This window comes from Canis lupus, chromosome 7 (assembly GCF_048164855.1).
Source record: "Canis lupus baileyi chromosome 7, mCanLup2.hap1, whole genome shotgun sequence".
Taxonomy (NCBI): domain Eukaryota; kingdom Metazoa; phylum Chordata; class Mammalia; order Carnivora; family Canidae; genus Canis; species Canis lupus.
In genome coordinates, this window is record NC_132844.1 from 49,214,955 (window position 1) to 49,233,225 (window position 18,271).

General features: G+C 36.5%; 1 long non-coding RNA gene across 3 annotated transcripts in view; it reads right to left on the reverse strand.

Moving 5' to 3' along the window:
- Nucleotides 1-18,271, reverse strand: part of LOC140636305 (uncharacterized) — a 28,433-nt gene continuing 10,162 nt past the window's right edge. Inside the window, exons 2-5 of one of the 3 annotated variants that reach the window (XR_012033588.1) lie at nucleotides 14,466-14,523; nucleotides 2,416-2,502; nucleotides 930-979; nucleotides 1-529 (exon numbers count right to left, since the gene is read on the reverse strand). This is a non-coding gene — a long non-coding RNA (uncharacterized lncRNA). Of the gene's footprint in view, nucleotides 530-929; nucleotides 980-2,415; nucleotides 2,503-14,465; nucleotides 15,017-18,271 lie in introns of those variants that run through there. The other 2 variants (XR_012033586.1, XR_012033587.1) reach the window with 2 other exon arrangements.

Here is an 18,271-nt window from a genome sequence, read left to right on the forward strand (position 1 = left end):
CAACAGTGGTGTCCTCCTTCCTTAGCAATGTGCTCTAGCAATTGTTGGACTGGCAGCCAGACATAAACTATCAGTTGGCTAAGCCATCTCACTCAAGTACAACTCGTATAAGAGTACACCTCAACTAAATGTGGGCTCTATTTTTTTCACCTCCCCTTGCCTGGAACAACTGCGTGATTATCATTTGTTTGAAGTAGGTTATTTCTTCACTGGCTTTTGAAGAGATATTACCCTATATGCCCTGGGTTGTGAAATTCCTGCAGTGAACTTGTACTAAATAAATCACTGGCTAAGATGAACTCAGTCTCTGAGCATTTAATTTGCCACCCCAAAGCAAAACATGTGGATGCTAAGGTCAAGCAGACTGTTTGATGAGGAGCTGAAAGTCTATGAAATGGGTGTCATCTTGTCTGGAAAAGCTCCATAAATCAACCTAGCTGAGTAGATGAAAGGATGCACTCCAGTCTCCCCAGGTCATCTGCAGTCAGCCTGAATTCTAGGAGGAAAACACCTTGCAGAAGAAAAAGCCCTGAAACCAGAAATGGGAAAGAGAAGTTTTTAGAGCCAAATCCCAGCAATCGTTAATGATTGCCTGGAGGAAAGCAAAATCTAATTTAGCTGTGATTTTCCTTGCCTTGGGCTGAAGTGGTGAGGTTAAGGGAGCTGGGGAGACCAAAAGGAGTATCTGAGCATGTGGGTTGGATTTAGAGGGAAATCAATTTGAAACCGTGTTGGTTTTTGTTTTTTCCATCTTTGACCTCTCTTAGGGACTTTCCAGAAACAAACTTGAATTCTGTAAACTTGAATAATACCTTTACTAATCTTGGAATTAACTGTATGAACTATGAATTTTATACATTTACATATTAAACTCAGGTGCAGATTTTTCACAGTTACATAGAATTGAGGAGAACAGTAAGGATTCAAACCTAAATCCTGTCCCCAGAGATGAGGCCATGCTCCAGCATATTGCTCACTCCTGTGAGAATTAAAAACTACATAAATTATGTGTTTTACTTTATTGTTAATTTTAACTGATTTTCCCTATTTCTCCTCATGATGAATTGAACGGTAACAGAAATCTTAAATCTCTATATTTCCTTAAGAATTATTAAAAAGGGAGGACATAGGGAAATGGTGCCTAATTCATGCCAGTTTTGGTATATTAAAAGGTAAACTGAGGCATTATAAAAAGTATAAGACTTGCATAAAAATAGATTGTGATCAGGGGATCCCTGGGTGGCTCAGCAGTTTGGCACCTGTCTTCGGCCCAGGGCATGATCCTGGAGTCCCGGGATCAAGTCCCACATTGGGCTTCTTGCATGGAGCTTGCTTCTCCCTCTGCCTGTGTCTCTGCCTCTTTCTGTCTCTGTCTCTGTGTGTCTCTCATGAATAAATGAATAAAATCTTAAAAAAAAAAAAAAAAAGACTGTAATCAAGTAGAACCCAACTGGAAGTTGTTCCACTGGATAGGAGCTGGGGGAAGACTTACAGACAGAGGTGGAAGCAAAGCAAGAAAAGTATTTGATTGGCTATAGCTTACACAGGTACCTTATTTGGGAAAGGTTAGTTGGCTGTTTGTGATTGGCTATTTATGATTGGTTTCAATTTCTTAATCTTAAGGCATTTCACTTTTAGGTTTTGGTTTCCTTATGCAGGCTATGAAGGCATTAGAGCCACCTCAATCTAATGGTCTCTTTGTTTGATTAATTTAACAGTGGTTACCCTATAAGGCTCCTAATGGGAACTTCTTTCTCTGGTGATTTAACCAAACAAATATTTCCAGATCCAGAGATTAATGAATGAACTTAATAACTCATTTTAAATTACAAATGAAGAAGTGATAGACACTAAGAAAATCAGGAGTATTAGATGTAATTCAAAAATGCTGTCAGAGATGTATTTTCTTTTCTCAAGACTCATTAAGTTTTGTACTAGAAAGGATTTATTGGACAGTTGAGCCTTTGAGGATCGCTTAGGACTTTGGAAAAAAAAGGATTGGTCCTCATACAACTGAGAGCAATATGGAAAGGATAGGAAGTAGCTCAATGGAAAGAGCTTATCCTCCTGGGTTACTTGGGCAAGGATCAACCATAATCAGGAAACATACACTTCAAATATTATTCAGAAAGGAACTGTGAGGATGCAGAATGTTAGTGATTCGGGCTGAGATAGCCTTGCCATGGAGACTAAGTTTTCATCAAAGCAGTGGGTGCACATGTATTCATTCCCCTTTATGCCACATTAAGTGAAAAGATTGAAAGATAGATAGTTAATATTCCCCCTTCTGTATGGGTCCAGGGAAACAAAAGGCCTAGTTAAAAAAAAAAAAAAAAAGGGTGAATAGAGAAGGGCAAAGAACAGAGTATAATGTTGGAGGATTGCTTTGATCATAGACCTTGTGAGTTAACTTACCATATTTAGATGCAAAATGTTAATGCTAATTAGCACTTTGTTTAAGCAAACGAAGTGGAAGAAAAAGTCTATGGTTAAAGATGGTGTCTGTGAGGATAAAAGGAAAGAATGTTAAGAAGCAAGCAGACATTTTCTGAATTTATCTTCTTTAAAATTTCAGAAACTAGATCTCAGATTCTTTATCTATCTGCCCACGGATCTCTTTGATAATAATATATTTAACTACATTTAAGAAAATTTTTCCTTTCTAGCTTCTCTAAATTTAAGTATCAGCAGCTGTACTGGCTTTCATTTAACTGACAGACACTCCACACCTTACCAAGAAATGGAAAGTGGGGTAGATCTTTTTAAGCCTTCATAGGAATAACTTGTACCCATATAAGAAAAAAGAGGGGAAAAAGACAGTTGGCTCTGATTAGTTTTATATCACATCATACCATAATTCCATTGTTCATTTTTAAGGCAAACTAGTTAAAATTCTAGAGGTATTAGCTCACATAAGAAATGATCACTGTCTCTAATAACACCCAGAGAGTAAAAGATGAATGCTGTTGTCTGTCTCTATGAAATGTTAATGGCCCCAGGCAGGTTTTAGAGTTTTGGAAGCCAAAGGGGGAAGAAACATGGATCTGTTGAGTTCTTGGGTTCTGTCAAGAACAGTTACATTAGAACGCCAAAAGAGAGACATTAATAACAACAGCTACTATTGATTAATTGACTTCAAAAAATCCCTCCTTTAGTATTTATAGCTTCCTTAGGACTAGGTAATATGATTTTCAGTTTATAAATGAAAACGCTGAGCTTTATATGACTAGATAGTGATGAATCCAAGATTCAATCCAGATCTGCCAGGCTCCAAAGCTCGTTTTCAGTGTAAGTACAACTAAAATGTGTTCTCTATATAGTCCATGTGGCAATACAGTGTTTCGTTGGCGACTATAGGCCATCTAATTGTTCTATGACTGTGTCTGGCACAGTTTTTCACTGCCTTCCAATTTATCCAGTTCAATTGGAAGATGTTGCACTGCTTTTGTTCTGTCCTTGGGATTGTTGTTTGCAGGTTTCTTTCAGAGTGACTCTCCTACATCAATTTTGGGACCTCTCTCAAGTGTTCTACTAATTTTCTGTGCAATTTGTTCATGACGGCATTTTTGTTTTTAGCCTTGTTTCTATTTTTCTTTTTCACTCTCCTCCTGTGAAAGGAGTCTGTGAGCTTGTTAAAGGCAAGTTTCCTACATTATTTCTTTATCACTCTCCTCCTGTGAAATGAGTCTGTGAGCTTGTTAAAGGCAAGTTTCCTGCATTATTTCAAAATATGTTTTCAAGTACACCTCTTGCCAAGACTTAAAATTCTTTTTCAACCATATTTGATAGTATCAAGATCATACAGGGATGCCTGGATGGCTCTCTGTGGTTGAGTGACTGACTGCCTTTGGCTCAGGTCATGGCCCTGGGATGGAGTCTTGGGATGCAGTCCTGCATCAGGCTCTCGCAGGGAACCTACTTCTCCCTCTGCCTATGTTTCTGCCTCTCATGAATGAATGAATGAATGAATGAATGAATGAATAAATAAATAAATAAATAAATAAAATCTTTTTTTTTTTTTTTTTTTTTTTAAAGATCATATAAGGGAGGGTAATGGTGGTATCTATAAGCCTAGGATGTTGGTGAGTTGAGTAAAATTCTCAGAAGAACACCTGGGACAGAGTACTTGATAACTACTGGTTATCATAACAACTTTCTGGTGATTGGCATATTCTTTTAAACCTCTGCAATGATGACAAGAACACAGGGGAACCAGGAAGTTTTTTAGCAGTGTAGGTTTTGGACAGAGCTGTCATTTCCTGGCTGTGTGGCCTTGAATCTAGTTATGATAAGCACCAGCATTCTCATCTTTGAAAAGAGAAGGGCAATGACATCTCAGAGGTTTGTTTTTAAATGTGATAATTAATTTTAAAATATAGAACAAGTACCTGACACATAGTAGGCACCCAATGGAGGAGAGCTGTTACTAATGATTTTCTCAGGCTAGTGGGGCTGGTTTTCTCAGGCTAGGCACCACCTTGTCGTGTGTGGCTAATCAGTAAAATGTACTAACAAATTTGGCCCATGCAATTAGTTACCAGATCTCACCTCAGACTTTGATCCTAACTCTTTCTCTAATCTCCTATTTAGTAGAATTAGTGAAGCCCCTTCATTGGAATATCCTACCATCACTTAACTGTGAGTGTGTAAAACAGAATTCATTTTTTCACCTTTGCTGGCTTAATCCCTCCATCGTCATTGGTAGTAACACCGTTAACTCTAGCTCAGCTAGAGAACTGCTCTTTTTGCAGTAACTTAACAGGTAGGCTGCCATCCAGATTGCAGCCCCTCTAGTTGGTACTGACAGTGCTGAAAGGCAGTGGCACACAGTTCCTCTGCTTCCTGAAATGTGATGACATTATTTCCCTGAAAAAATCCATCTGACCTAAGATACTGAGGAATCAGATCTCATTGTTGCTGAGAATTGCAACTAATTGTGAATTTTCAGGACCTATTTAGGTATATGTTGTAAATTATTGCTCCTATTTCATCTATTCACTCATTAAATAACTCCTTGGAAGTAAATGAACATACTTACTTTCTTCTGTGATTCTGGCAAAACTGACTTTTATTATTTGAACGAATTTTACTGTATCTACATAACAAAAAATGTACTCAAACATTCCATTTAAAGTATGTGAAAAACAAGCACTGTGTTTTCTTTTTTAACATCCCCAAATCCCTTGTTGTTATATGGCAATAAGAAAATGAGGCTTTGAAGAATTTTAAGCATTGAGTCTAATTTAATGCTTTGAAATTATTGAACACTAGATAGAAAATTAGTTTGGGGGAAAGTGGGAGAAGAGACAATAGGAAAAAAATACATATGTTGCTAAGGAAAATCATAATTCACAGTTTCATTTTTTTCTAATGTTGCACTAATTTAATATTGGTGCTTTCTAAGGACATGACCACATTATCCAATTGCCAGTGGAATAATGTGTTTTTTTGGTGCCAAATTCTACATTCCACAGGGCTAACTGCCGATGAAATTAGAAGAGCTTGTTGAATATTAGAGATCATGGCCTGTTGGGGTGGAAATTAAAGAAAAATATTCAACCACATAACTTTTTATGCCTAGAATTATCTAATTTTTACATTGGAAATTGGCAAGGAAACATTCTTTCCCAATGTTATTTATATGAAAATCTGTATAAACGCCTATGAAATGAAATTTGTACATAATGTTACTCAGGGGAAAGAATATTCTGAGGGCAAAAATAATAGCAATGGTTTTGTTTGCTGATTACATAAAAGATAGTTCAAATGAAAGTAAATAAATCAAGTAACCATTACCATCTTCTCTTTTTACAATTTTGAAATTGCCTAAAATTGATCTGTATTTTATTTTTCTATCTTCTGCCTTTCTTTTTTCTCCTTTTGTTCCTTTTTGCTTAGATAAAGCCCAAAATATAATCTAAAATTTGATTTTTAACATGTATATTAAATAAATATAATAGGCTTTTAAAAAACACTATGGAAATGTAAATTGTATATCATATAATACATCTATTTTTAAGTGTATATTTTGATACATTTTGACAAATGAATATGCTCATGAAACTATCACTACAGTTAAAATATAGAACATTTCTATCATCCCTGAAAAGTTTTCTTGTGTTTTTTCCCCCAACAATTTACTTCTCTTCCAGTCCTAGGAAGTCCTTGATCTGCTTTCTGTCACTATAAGATTAAAATTTTCTTTTCTAGAGATCTGTATAAATAGAATCATACATTAAATAATCCTTGGTTTCTGGCTTCTTACATTCAGCATGTCTTTGAGATTCATCTGTGCTTTTCTATGTCTGTCAATAGTTTATACTTTTTTTGTTGCTGAATAGTATTTCTTTATATGATTATATTTCATTTTAATTATTCATTCATCTGTTTATGGAAAGTTGAGTTATTTCTGGTGTGAGACAACTGTGAATTAACAGTGCAATGGACACCCATTTGCAAGTCTATGTGGAGATACACTTTCATTTTTCTTGAGTGTTAGGCATAGCATTACTGAATTGTAAGTGTATTCTTTGTAAGCAACTGTATTTTCTGGATAGAATCCTTTGTTCTCTAGTGCACATATTTTCTTCAAGTGTATGGCTTGCATTTTTATTTTAACATATCCTTCAAAAAGTACTTTAAAATTTTATGATGTACAATTTTTCTTTTATAGTTTCCAATTTTTGTGCTTCCCCTAAGAAATCTTTGTGTATCCTGAGATCATGAAGACTTTTTTCTTTGTTTTCAAGCTAGAATAGCACTGTCTGATAGATATTTCTGCAATGATGGAAAACTTTTCATAACTGTAGCCACTAACCACACATGGCAACTGAGCATTGAAAACATGCCTAGTGCAACTGAGGAATTGAATTTTCAATTTAATTTGAATTTACTTAAATTCGAATAGCCACATGTATCTAATGGCTACTGTATTGGCCAACATAGGTCTAGAAATTTTTATATTTTTAAAAGCTTTTGTGTTCAGGCAGGTCTACAATCTATTTTGAGTTAAGTTTTGTATAAATTGGAAAGTAAGGTTCAAGATATATTTTTCACCAAAAAGGCTATAAGCACTGTTGAAAAGACTGTCATTTTCCCAATGAATTACTTTGGCACTTTTGTCAAAAATCAATTGATTGTAGCTATAGGGTATGTTTCTATTCTATTGACGTAAGTTTATCCTTAGGCCAATACCACACTACCTTTATTACTCCTGAGAGAGACTTGAGATCAGGTAGTATGAGCTAGCTTTATTTTTCTTTTCCAAAGTTGTTTTGGCTATTTTAAGTGCTTTGCATTTCCATTAAGATTTTTGAAACAACTTATTAACTTCTACAAAAGCAGCCTGCTGGAATTTGATTGGGATTGCAATGAACTATTGGCTATTTTGGGGAAAATTGACATTTAAAAATAGTTCATCTTCCCATCCCTGAGCATGGTATATTTCTTCATTTTATGTCTCTCAGTACTTTTTTGTAGTTTTCATTATACGTTATTTAGCAAAATTTATCCTTAAGTAATTCATGTTTTTGAATGCTTTTGTAACTGGATTGTTTTAAACTTCAATTTTCTTTGTTCCTTCCTGATACAGTTTGTAGAAATACTGTTGTTGTTTTTTTTTTTTTTATATTGACCTTTTACTCTGGGACCTTACTAAATGTACCTGTTATTATTAGTTCAAGTAGCTTTTTTTTAGATTTGTTAGAATTTCAAAAAAACAGATGTAGGTTACATAAATTTTTGTATTTCCCCCTTTTTATACTTCATTAATTTCTGCTCTTTGTTTCTTGCCCTGACTTACTTTGAACTAATTTTGCTTTTTGTTTTCTAGTTTCTTAAAGCAGACAATCAATATTAGACCTTTCTTATTTTCTACCATAAGCATTAAAAGCTATCAGTTTCTTTCTAAGCATTGCTTTAACTTCATCCTAAAATTTTGATTTGCTGTTTTTCATTTTCATTAAGTTCAAAACATTTTCTAATTCCCCTTGTGATTCCTTGTTTGATATATAGAGTATTTAAAATTGTGTTATTTAGTTTCCACATATGTGGGTATTTTTCAGATTTCTTTCTGTTACTGATTTCTAGTTGAATTTCATTGTCAGAAAAAAGTATCAATTCTTTTAAATTTAATAAGACTTATTTTATGGTCTTATCAAATTATGGTCTATTCTGGAAATATACTATCTATACTCCATTTATGGAATAGTCCATAAATTAAATCATATTGGGTAATAGCATTGTTCAAGTTTTCTCTATTCTTAATGATTTTCTGTATACTTGTTCTCCCAATGCTAAAAGAGGAGTATAGAAATTTCCAACAAAGTTGTGGAATTTTTTCCCTTCTAGTTCTGTTAGTTTTTTCCTTATGTATTTTGTAGCTCTCTTACATAGTGCATACACATTTAGGAATGTTATGTTTTCTTGATGAATTGATTCCTTTTTGGTTATAAATTCTCCTCTTTATTCATGGTAGTAGTCCTTGTTATGAACTATGCTTTGATGTTAATATAGACACTCAGCGTTCTTTGGAAAATAATTTACATAATAATATTTTTTCCATCTTTTGACTTTTATCTACATCTTTACATCAAAAGTGTAAAGATTTCTTGTAGGCAGTTATAGTTGGTCTTGCTTTGTATTGGTCTGTGTTCAGTTAGATTGTTTAGGTCAGAGGTCAGCAAACTTTCATTCATTCATTCATTCATTCATTCACTCATTCATTCAAGAGAGACAGAGAGAGCATGAGCAGAGGGAGAGGGAAAAGCAGACTCCCTGATGAGTCAGGAGCCTGAGACACTCAGGGCTGGGTACCGGACCCTGAGATCCTGACCTGAGCCAAAGTTAAGCTAAAAGCTTAACCAACTGAGCCACCCAGGTTGAGGTGCTGAGCCACCTTCAGCAAACCTTATTTATAAAGAGCCAGGTAGTAAATATTTTAAGTTTTGCAGGTCATACAGTCTCTCCTTACATCTACTCAACTTTATCATTCCAGTGCAAAAGAATACATAGACAATATATAAATAAATGAGGATCACTGTGTTCCAATAAAACTTTTTTACAAAAACAGGTAGCAGACTGATTTTAGTACATAGGCCCTAGTTTGCTGACCCCTGATTTTGACCATTTCAATTTAAAGTAATTATTAATCTGGTTGGGTGTATAGTTACCATCTTTCTATTTGTTTTCAGCCTGTTCCATCTATTCTTCATTACATTTTTCTTTTTTTTTTTTTTTTTTTTTATTCATTACATTTTTCTTTTTCCTTTTTTTTTTTTTTAAGACTTTATTTATTCATGAGAGACACACACACACAGAGAGAGAGAGAGAGAGAGAGGCAGAGACACAGGCAGAGGGAGAAGCAGGCTCCATGCAGGGAGCCGGACGTGGGACTCCATCCCGGGTCTCCAGGATCACGCCCTGGGCTGAAGGTGATGCTAAACCGCTGAGCCACCTGGGCTGCCCTACATTTTTCTTTATTCTTCTAATGGATGTAGTATATTTTGATGTTCTATATTATCTCCGTTATTGAGTTACTGGCAATACTTATGTTTTTTATTATTGTAGTAGTATCTCTAGGTTTTACAACATGTATTTATCTATATTTCTCTTTTGTTATGCCAAAGAAAAGCCTACATTCTTTATCATCTGTACTTCATAAAGAATATATTTGTTCTGCATATGCATTACCTCTTTTTTTTTTTTTTTTTTTTTATTTATTTATGATAGTCACAGAGAGAGAGAGAGAGAGAGGCAGAGACACAGGCAGAGGGAGAAGCAGGCTCCATGCACCGGGAGCCTGATGTGGGATTCGATCCTGGGTCTCCAGGATCGCGCCCTGGGCCAAAGGCAGGCGCCAAACCGCTGCGCCACCCAGGGATCCCATGCATTACCTCTTTTAAAAAATTGATATTCTTGGCTTATTTAAAGTAAGAAAAAATGCCAAATTCATTTTATAGTTATTTGATTTTAGAAAACTTAAAAAGTAATTATTTGGAAAAAAGCCCAACCTACAGCAAACTTATAGAATATTTGAAAATATGTTATTGGATATTTAGCAAATATATATATTTTTAAAGATTTATTTATTTATTCATGATAGACATAGAGAGAGAGGCAGAGGGAGAAGCAGGCAGAGGGAGAAGCAGGCTCCATGCCGGGAGCCGGACATGGGACTCCACCCCGAGGCTCCAGGATCGCGCCCTGGGCCAAAGGCAGGCGCCAAACCACTGAGCTACCCAGGGATCCCCTAGCAAATATAATTGATCCCAAAATCTTATACATAACAAAACAACAATGAAAAAACAATGAAAAAAATCTCTAAATGACTAATAGATTATATTAGTAAGAGCTAGAGGATCCCACAAAATATAAGGCTGTTGCAATCCTAAATTAATGAAATGAGGAAGAAGATTCTCTTATTTAATTATAGATCTTATAAGTCTCATGGAAACTTTACCTATACATATCAAAATGAGAACTATGATACCAAACCCAGTAAGACTCGTGATCACATTTGTAAAATTGGAAGTCAGGAATAAAACAAAACTACCAGAGAGACTCAGTTGAGTCTTTGTGTATGACATTTTGAACAATATGTTCATTTGAACAATATGAAGAAAGCTCTCAGATGTTCTTTTTTTAAATTTTTCTTTCAAAGATTTTACTTATTCATTTGACAGAGAGGGAGAAAGAGCACAAGCCAGGAGAGCAGCAGAGGGAGAGAGAGAAGCAGGCCCTGTGCTAAACAGGGAGCCCCCAATGGAGGTCTTAATCCCAGGGTCCTTCCTGAGCTGAAGGCAGATGCCTAACTGACTGAGCCACCCAGGCACCCCTCGGATTTTCTTTTGAAAGAATCCCTGGATCTGTTGTATGAGCAAGTTATAGCCTCACGCCAAATTAGCCAGCTGTGGAAGCTGAATTTTTAATTGCCTTCCTTCCCTTGAATATGCATCTTATTCTAGCCCAGCATCTGGTTCAGCTTCCCCAAATTAAAGCCTTGCTATATTCTGATAGCCTTTGTATTTACTTCCAGCAAATCTCATCTGGTCATGTTGAAAAGAGATGGTTTCGAACTGAATGAAGGCAAATGCAATACCACCTTGTCTAACAGGTTATAAATGTACAAAAGTTATTATCCTAGATGATGGTGCATGATTAAAATAAAATTTCGGAGAAACTTTGATTTGTAAAGGGACACTGGAATTGTCAGATACTGTCATCTCATCCTGTAGTGTCCTTCTGGGCAACTTCTAAGAGAGTTGTAGAAGAAGCAGCTGTTTCGTTTTTTTAAAAGATATTTTGAGATAAGTGGAGAGGAGGGAGAGGAAGGGAGGGGAGAGGAAGGGAGAAGAGAGGAAAGAAAGGTGACTGTAAAAGGGAAGAGAGTAACATTTATGTGTAAGTACTTTCAAAAGTCAAGTTAAGTACCGTCCTATTTGTGGACTTCGGTAAGGAACAGAGAAGTTGGCTGAACTTTGAAACAAGGACAGTGGGTGTCTCTAAAGTTGCTGCAAGCGCTGCACCACTGTATTTCAATCAGTGTGTGGAGAGAGTGGTGAAATCCACTTGGATGTGGCTGTGACTGGAAAGAATGACCTTAGTCCATTGTAGAAGGCCATGGTTCCCTCAATGTTTATAGCCACCAAACTCATTATGTATTAGAAATTTGACCATATGACCTTCAGAATACAACTGTTTTATTTTAAGTTCAAAATTAAATGTGTCTGCCTGTAATTTTTACTAAAGAAAGGAAGGGAGTTAAGTTATAAGACACTTAATTTGTTTAAAAGCAGCCTGTAAAAAAGATGGTATATTTGGGAGGAAAATATTATTGGTATCTTTAGAAAAGTCTCAGTTTACAAAGACAGCTCACAAGAACTAAATAGAATAAGTAGAACAAGTAGTTTTGTTCCATTTTAGAGAAAAATATGGAGGCAAATAATTATTGGCTTCCCTAATATCAAGAATCTAGTTAAAAACACAAAATACACCAGAACATTTCTCTCTTAATTCCTCAGGCATTATATTTTCTTCTCAAGTTTCCTGCCTCACTCTGTACTCATGCACAATACCAACAAATCCTGCTTAAATCTTTATAGATGTTGGAGGCTGAAGTAGTGTCAAGAAACATGGTCATTTTAATAGCCTTTGAATACCTGCAGCACATATTGGAGACACTGGATTTGAAAAGTAAGAATGTAATCATTTATTTTAATGGATTGTTTAGTGAATTGGTTTGTTGAAATAATCATGTTTCTCAATTGTGAACTTCATTATGTTATTTTTTTAAAATGAGAATTAGAACATATTTGATTATCTTTTATTGACATATTTTTGATAATGTAACACATTTGTATAAACTGTGAAGCTCTCCAGTCTGGGGATTACAAGTATTTTATTTTTTACTTGGATTTTCAAGATATGAGAATCTTGGCACATCATCTGTATTTCTGTATTCCAATAAATAGTCTGAATAATCATGATGCTGAAAGAAGATCGTATTTGGAACTAATTTTACTTCAGCTTCTGCTTCCATAGAACATGCATTCATAATTTCTCTGAAATTCTCATAATTCATTAGGTTTTTAAAATAAAAAGATACTATGAGTGGAGCTTAAAGGGTAGAATAAAAGGTAAAACACTAATAATCTATTACTTTTTCAAAATTTGTTTGGACCTTTGTTCAGACATATGGGCTCAAACAAAATATCTTTGGGGCAACTGGGAAATTTGAATATGGATTGGTACTATATGATATTGTTAATTTGTTAATTTTGATGACAGTGCGACATCTGTGTTTTTTAAGATAGCACTTACTTAAAGATGCAGACTGACATGTATATGGATAAAATGGATTATAACAATGCTGATAATTATTGATTGTAGATATTAGATATGTGAGGGAGAGTCTTTATACTATTCTAATTTTGTGTAGATTTAAAATTTCCATAATGCAAAGCTTTTTTTAAAAATAGGAACCGATAAATGAAGGTAATAGATACGATTTGTAGGAGGTGTTCCAAGACAATTAGGGAGACCAGGGAGGCCTTACTAAGAGGGTGACAGTAGAGCAAAGATTTGAATATGAGAAACAAGAAATCCAGTGGCTGAAAAGGAATGAGTAATGGGTAAAATAGTAGGAGGTGGTGTCAGTTAACAGGATAGGTGAGAGGTATGCGGGACAGGATCCAACAAAGAGTTCATATCCAAAATATATAAAGAATACCTTCCAGCCAATAAGAAAAAAGGCAATTCAATAAAAAAAAATATATATCAAAAGACTATAACAGGCACTTTAGAGAAAGGAAGTGAACTGTAAGAATATGAAAAGGTGCTCTACTTCATTAGGCATCAGAGAAATGCAAATTAAAACCACAATGCTACACCACTACATACTCACAGAAAGGTTAAAATGTAAAAGGTAGGAAAAAAAAATGTAAAAGGTAGGGAATACTAGGTAGTAGAGAGGAAAGAGCGTTCTCATACATTAGTGTTAGAACAGAGGATATAAAACTAATATGCTGGTGTTGAGTGTCTAAATTGGTATAAACTGCAATATCTATTAAAATTGAAAATATGTATACCTTATAGACTAGCAATTCTATTTCTAGGTACATCTCCAGCAATAAAAGCATATGTGTGCTCACTGAAAGAGCTGAACAAGAATGTTTACTGCAGCACTGTTCTTAATATCCCAGAACAGAACTACCCAAATGCCCAGCCATAGTTAAATAGATAAATAGTTTTATATTCACAAAATGTATACTGAATGGCATTTAGAATGACAAAGTAAACAGTATAGATAAATGTCACAAAAATATTGAACAAAGGATGCAGACACAAAAGACTTAATGTTGTGTGATTCTATTTATGTAAGGTTCACACAAATAGTAATGAACAGTGCCTACTCTTAGGGAAAAAGTTCCTGGAAAGGAGGATGGTGGATTTTGGGGAGCTGGTAATGTTCTGCTTCTTGGTCTGGATGTTAGTTTAACAGGGAGTTCAGTTTCTGAATAGCCACCAACCTGTACACTGATGATTTATGCACCTTTCTGCTTCCAGACAATGCATCAATAAACTATTTATTTATTTATTTTTAAAGATTTTATTTATGTATTCATGAGAGACACACACAGAGAGAGGCAGAGACACAGGCAGAGGGAGAAGCAGGCTCCATGCAGGGAGCCCGATGTGGGACTCGATCCCGACTCCAGGATCACGGCCTGAGCCAAAGGCAGACACTTAACCGCTGAGCCACCCAGGCATCCCTTGCATCAATAAACAATTTAATCATGTAGGAGTATCTTGCCACATCCAGTACTTGGACTCCACTACCCATGCTGAAGAAAAGGGACATAGGACATGATGGATTGTTGGTTTAAAAAAAAAAAAAAAAGTAGAAGACTTGCTTTCCCAACCCACAGCTGTAACCTCTAGAGTTAAAGATACTGAAACATACATACATAGTGAGTTCTCTTGCTCTTGGAAAGGAGACATCTGTTCCAAAGCAAGTGGGCCGAACTGTAAATAAAAAATGAAAATATGATGAGACATATTTTCTTGTCAGCTTTATGGATGGTAATAATGTTCCTTATTTTGTGTTATGCAACAGAACATTTTATATAGCATCATGATGCCAAGTATTGGCATCATTTTAATACCAATTAGAGTTTACAGAAAAAGAATATTTAAATGTAGACATTACAGGCTCTTTGAAAGCCAAAAATTATTACAGCTTTTTGAATTAGAAATGGAAATCTACTGAAGCATTTTACAAATTTTAATTCTCAATTAAGTAAATACTGGTAGCTATAATCTGCATAAACAGAAAACTCTGTGGGGTCCTTGATAATTTTTTGATTGTTTTTTTTAAAGTAAGCTCTAGGCCTAATGTGGGGCTTGAACTCATGACCCTCAGATCAAGAGTCACATGCTCTATTGACTGAACCAGTCAGGAGCCCCATGGGGCCTTACTAATTTTTTACAAGAGGAGATATGAAAACCACTATGGATTATCCCCATTCCTTGCTCATTGTTATGTCATTGTTCTGAAATTCCAAGCCTGCAATTGAGTCCTTGGTTAGGCCTGGGCCTGTGGTCCTTCTAGCTCAGGAAGCTGGTTTTCAGAAACCTGAGAAATCTTGATTAAAGATAGATTGCTCTTTGGCATTATGAATCCTTTGTCTATTTTATTTATTATATTTTTGTTTTTCTTTACTCTTTAATTTTTTCTCTTTTTGTTATTTTTCTCAATTTTCCTTTATCTTTTTTTTTTTAATTTTTAAAATTTATCTTGTTAGGGTTTTTTTGTTTATTTTTGTTTTGGTCTAGCAATTATATTTTGATTTAATTATAAAGATCAGTTATCAGATATGCTTTGGAAATGATTTTCTTTTAAAGTGATTTTGACCAAGTTTCTCACCAGCTTTTCCAAATTTTAAGCTGCCCTTGGGACACCTTGACTCCAACCCCAATAGTAAGTCCAACACATTGCAGTGCCTCTCAGTCACCTCTGCTGAGCAGGTAGCCTGTGTTGGCAGCTCCTGATCTCTCAAGAACATCACCAAGGGCTACCTCACCAAGGATAACTTCACCAAGGTGAAAAACTGACCCAGAACATTCTGACTCAGAAAGAGATAGCTGTGAAGATCACTGACAAAACTCAACAGAACTCAGCTTCTGGAAATGGTTTAATGAAGTTGGAATCACAAAGGCTTTGAATCAACCCAACGTAGTGAAATTTTTTGAAGGGATAGAGACCGAGGAAATACCCTATCTTCTCATGGGGTGGACTAGTGGATGAGAGGTATCTGAGTACCTGGTAGCCCAGGGAGTAGGAAAGAAAGAAGCCTGAGCCAAATGCCACCATCTAGCATCTAACTATGCAGTACTGTCACTGGAAGTTTATTGTCCATAAAGACTTAGAGACAGAAAACCTGCTCTTGGATGCTGACATGAACATCAAGATTGCAGACTTAGTCTGCAGCACGAAATTTGGCAGGAAGCTGAACCCTTTCCGTGGCAGTCCTCATATGCTTCCCCAGAACTCTTCCAGGGCTAAATGTAGGATGCACCCCTGGTAATTATGTGTTGCTTGGGAGTTACCGTATACACACTGGTTAACTGTTTTCTGCATTTTGATGGACGGAATTGGCAGAAACTGCAAGAGCCAGTAGTGAACAGAAAATACCATTTCCATTTTACATATCCATAGAGTCTTAAAACCTCAAGAAGTTTCTTATCCTCAATCTCAGCAAGAGAACCTAACTGTGCCAGGGTCAGAAGTTTCTAGGGCTTCTGCTTTACCACAGTCCTACAGGCCCAGACCCCTGCACCAGGAACCCAAGTCAACCCCATATGGTACGGAGGCCTGGTCCCCACAGAGAAACTGTGAGGTGCTGCAGTCCCTAGAGTGGCCCTAATACCTCATCTTCTACCTCTAGTATCAGCAGCAGTGATAGAGGCCCATATGGAAGCAACTTCCACGTGGGAATTTCCAAAGGAAATTTTGTCCATGCTTGGCAGCTGGGATAGGTGCATGACCAGTGGGATTTACCCTGTGTGTGACCCCCACCTCTCTCTCTCTGGCAACAACAATGGCCAACAAGGGGCCTTCGGGCGCTGCTTCAACAACCGCAGCTTCAAGTTTAAATACAGAAATATGTGTTTCAGGCTTGCCAGAAGGAATGAATCTAAATGATCCTGAAAGCATAGATTAATTGGAGATGCTCCAACCTCATGTGGTGGGCAGCCAAGACAGTAATGAAAGGCAGGGGGGAAGGAAGGAAAAAGTTAGAAAGATGAATGGATGGGTGGATGGATGGATTTGCAGAGGCTAGCTCTGCTCACCACACCCTACATGGAATATGGTGATCACTATATCATGGGATGCAAGGAGATGATGCAGGAGATTGGCCTGTGTGAGCTGAAACAAGAACAGGTGTGGCTGGCAGGCCCGAGATGACCTCAGCGGTGAGAGACAGAGGTGCAAACTACCATGGAGTTCTCTCAACCCAGTTCAGTTCAAGTGAGTATTTCCATCACTACAAACTTCATAGGCATTACCTCCAAAATAACCAAGAATTTATAAGGCTGCCAGGAGTGGCCTCAAGCCAAGAGGAGGGGCTGTCTGGCTCTAGCTGCCCATTGCCCAGCTCTGTCCCCACCTGGGCAAAACTGCAGAGACTACACTGATGTGTTCCCCTGGGCACTCTCCCTGTCTCCTCAAGCCCCATTCCTATTTCCCTTCTCCCTCTTCTGTGTTTGCTCTAGAGGGGAGATGGTTCATGGAGAAAACAGGATCTATTTTCTTAGAAGGAGTCACTAGAGATAATGATAATGTCACAGCATCTTGGTTTCTACCACTTTACCATTTGTTCATACAGCTGCTCTCCATTAAAGAGCCTTTGGCATGGAAAGATATAGGGGATGAAGACCATGTCAGTCCTCTGAAGATGAATTCTGAGCTTACATTTTAATTCAGAATGTAAAACCAGAATACGCAAGACTTTTGAGTAGCCTTTTGTGTATCTTAAGATTTCCAGCATGTTCTACTCATGACAGAATCATCCATTTTTCTCTTTCTCTCTTACAAACACTTTTGGACCTTGTTTTAGAGACCACAAAATCTCTTTAGTCTGTTTCTGTGTCTAACACAAGAAGCCAATAAACTCTGAGAAGCCAGGCGCATGAAATGTTCCATCTTCTATTTCATTCTAGAAGAGTTTTGTGTCCCCGGATGAATTTTTAACCCCATTCACCACTTTTGATAATTACTACTTGAGGGTAAGGTGTTGTAAAAGAAGGAACTGCTCCCATGAAATGGAGTTAGGAGAGATTTTGCCTTTGCTTCTAGTTATGTTTCCTTCTGCCATGAGAGTTGAGAACCACCAAAGTACAATGATATGTCATGTGGCAACAGAAAATAATTTGCCCCAGCTTGCATAGCAGTCTGCTATTCCTTTCTGTCTTCTCTTTTTAAAAGTGGAGAAGGGACCACTCAGAAATGTGGAATCATTTCTATAGCTAAAGGCATCTAAGATGATAGAGCTCTGTTAGCAAGAGGCTTTGCTTTTTAATATAATTCTAACATTAGCTCCCTACACAGAGCCATGAGTTTTCCATTTCCATTTTACCAGGTGAGCTTTTGATGTTTAGATATACTTTCTGTTCCTATCATAAAAGAAACAAACTTGGTAAACTGCTGCTGCTCGAGGTGTGTTTTTGTTTGTTTTTTTTTTTTTTAAAAATTTAAGGCAGACTCCATGCC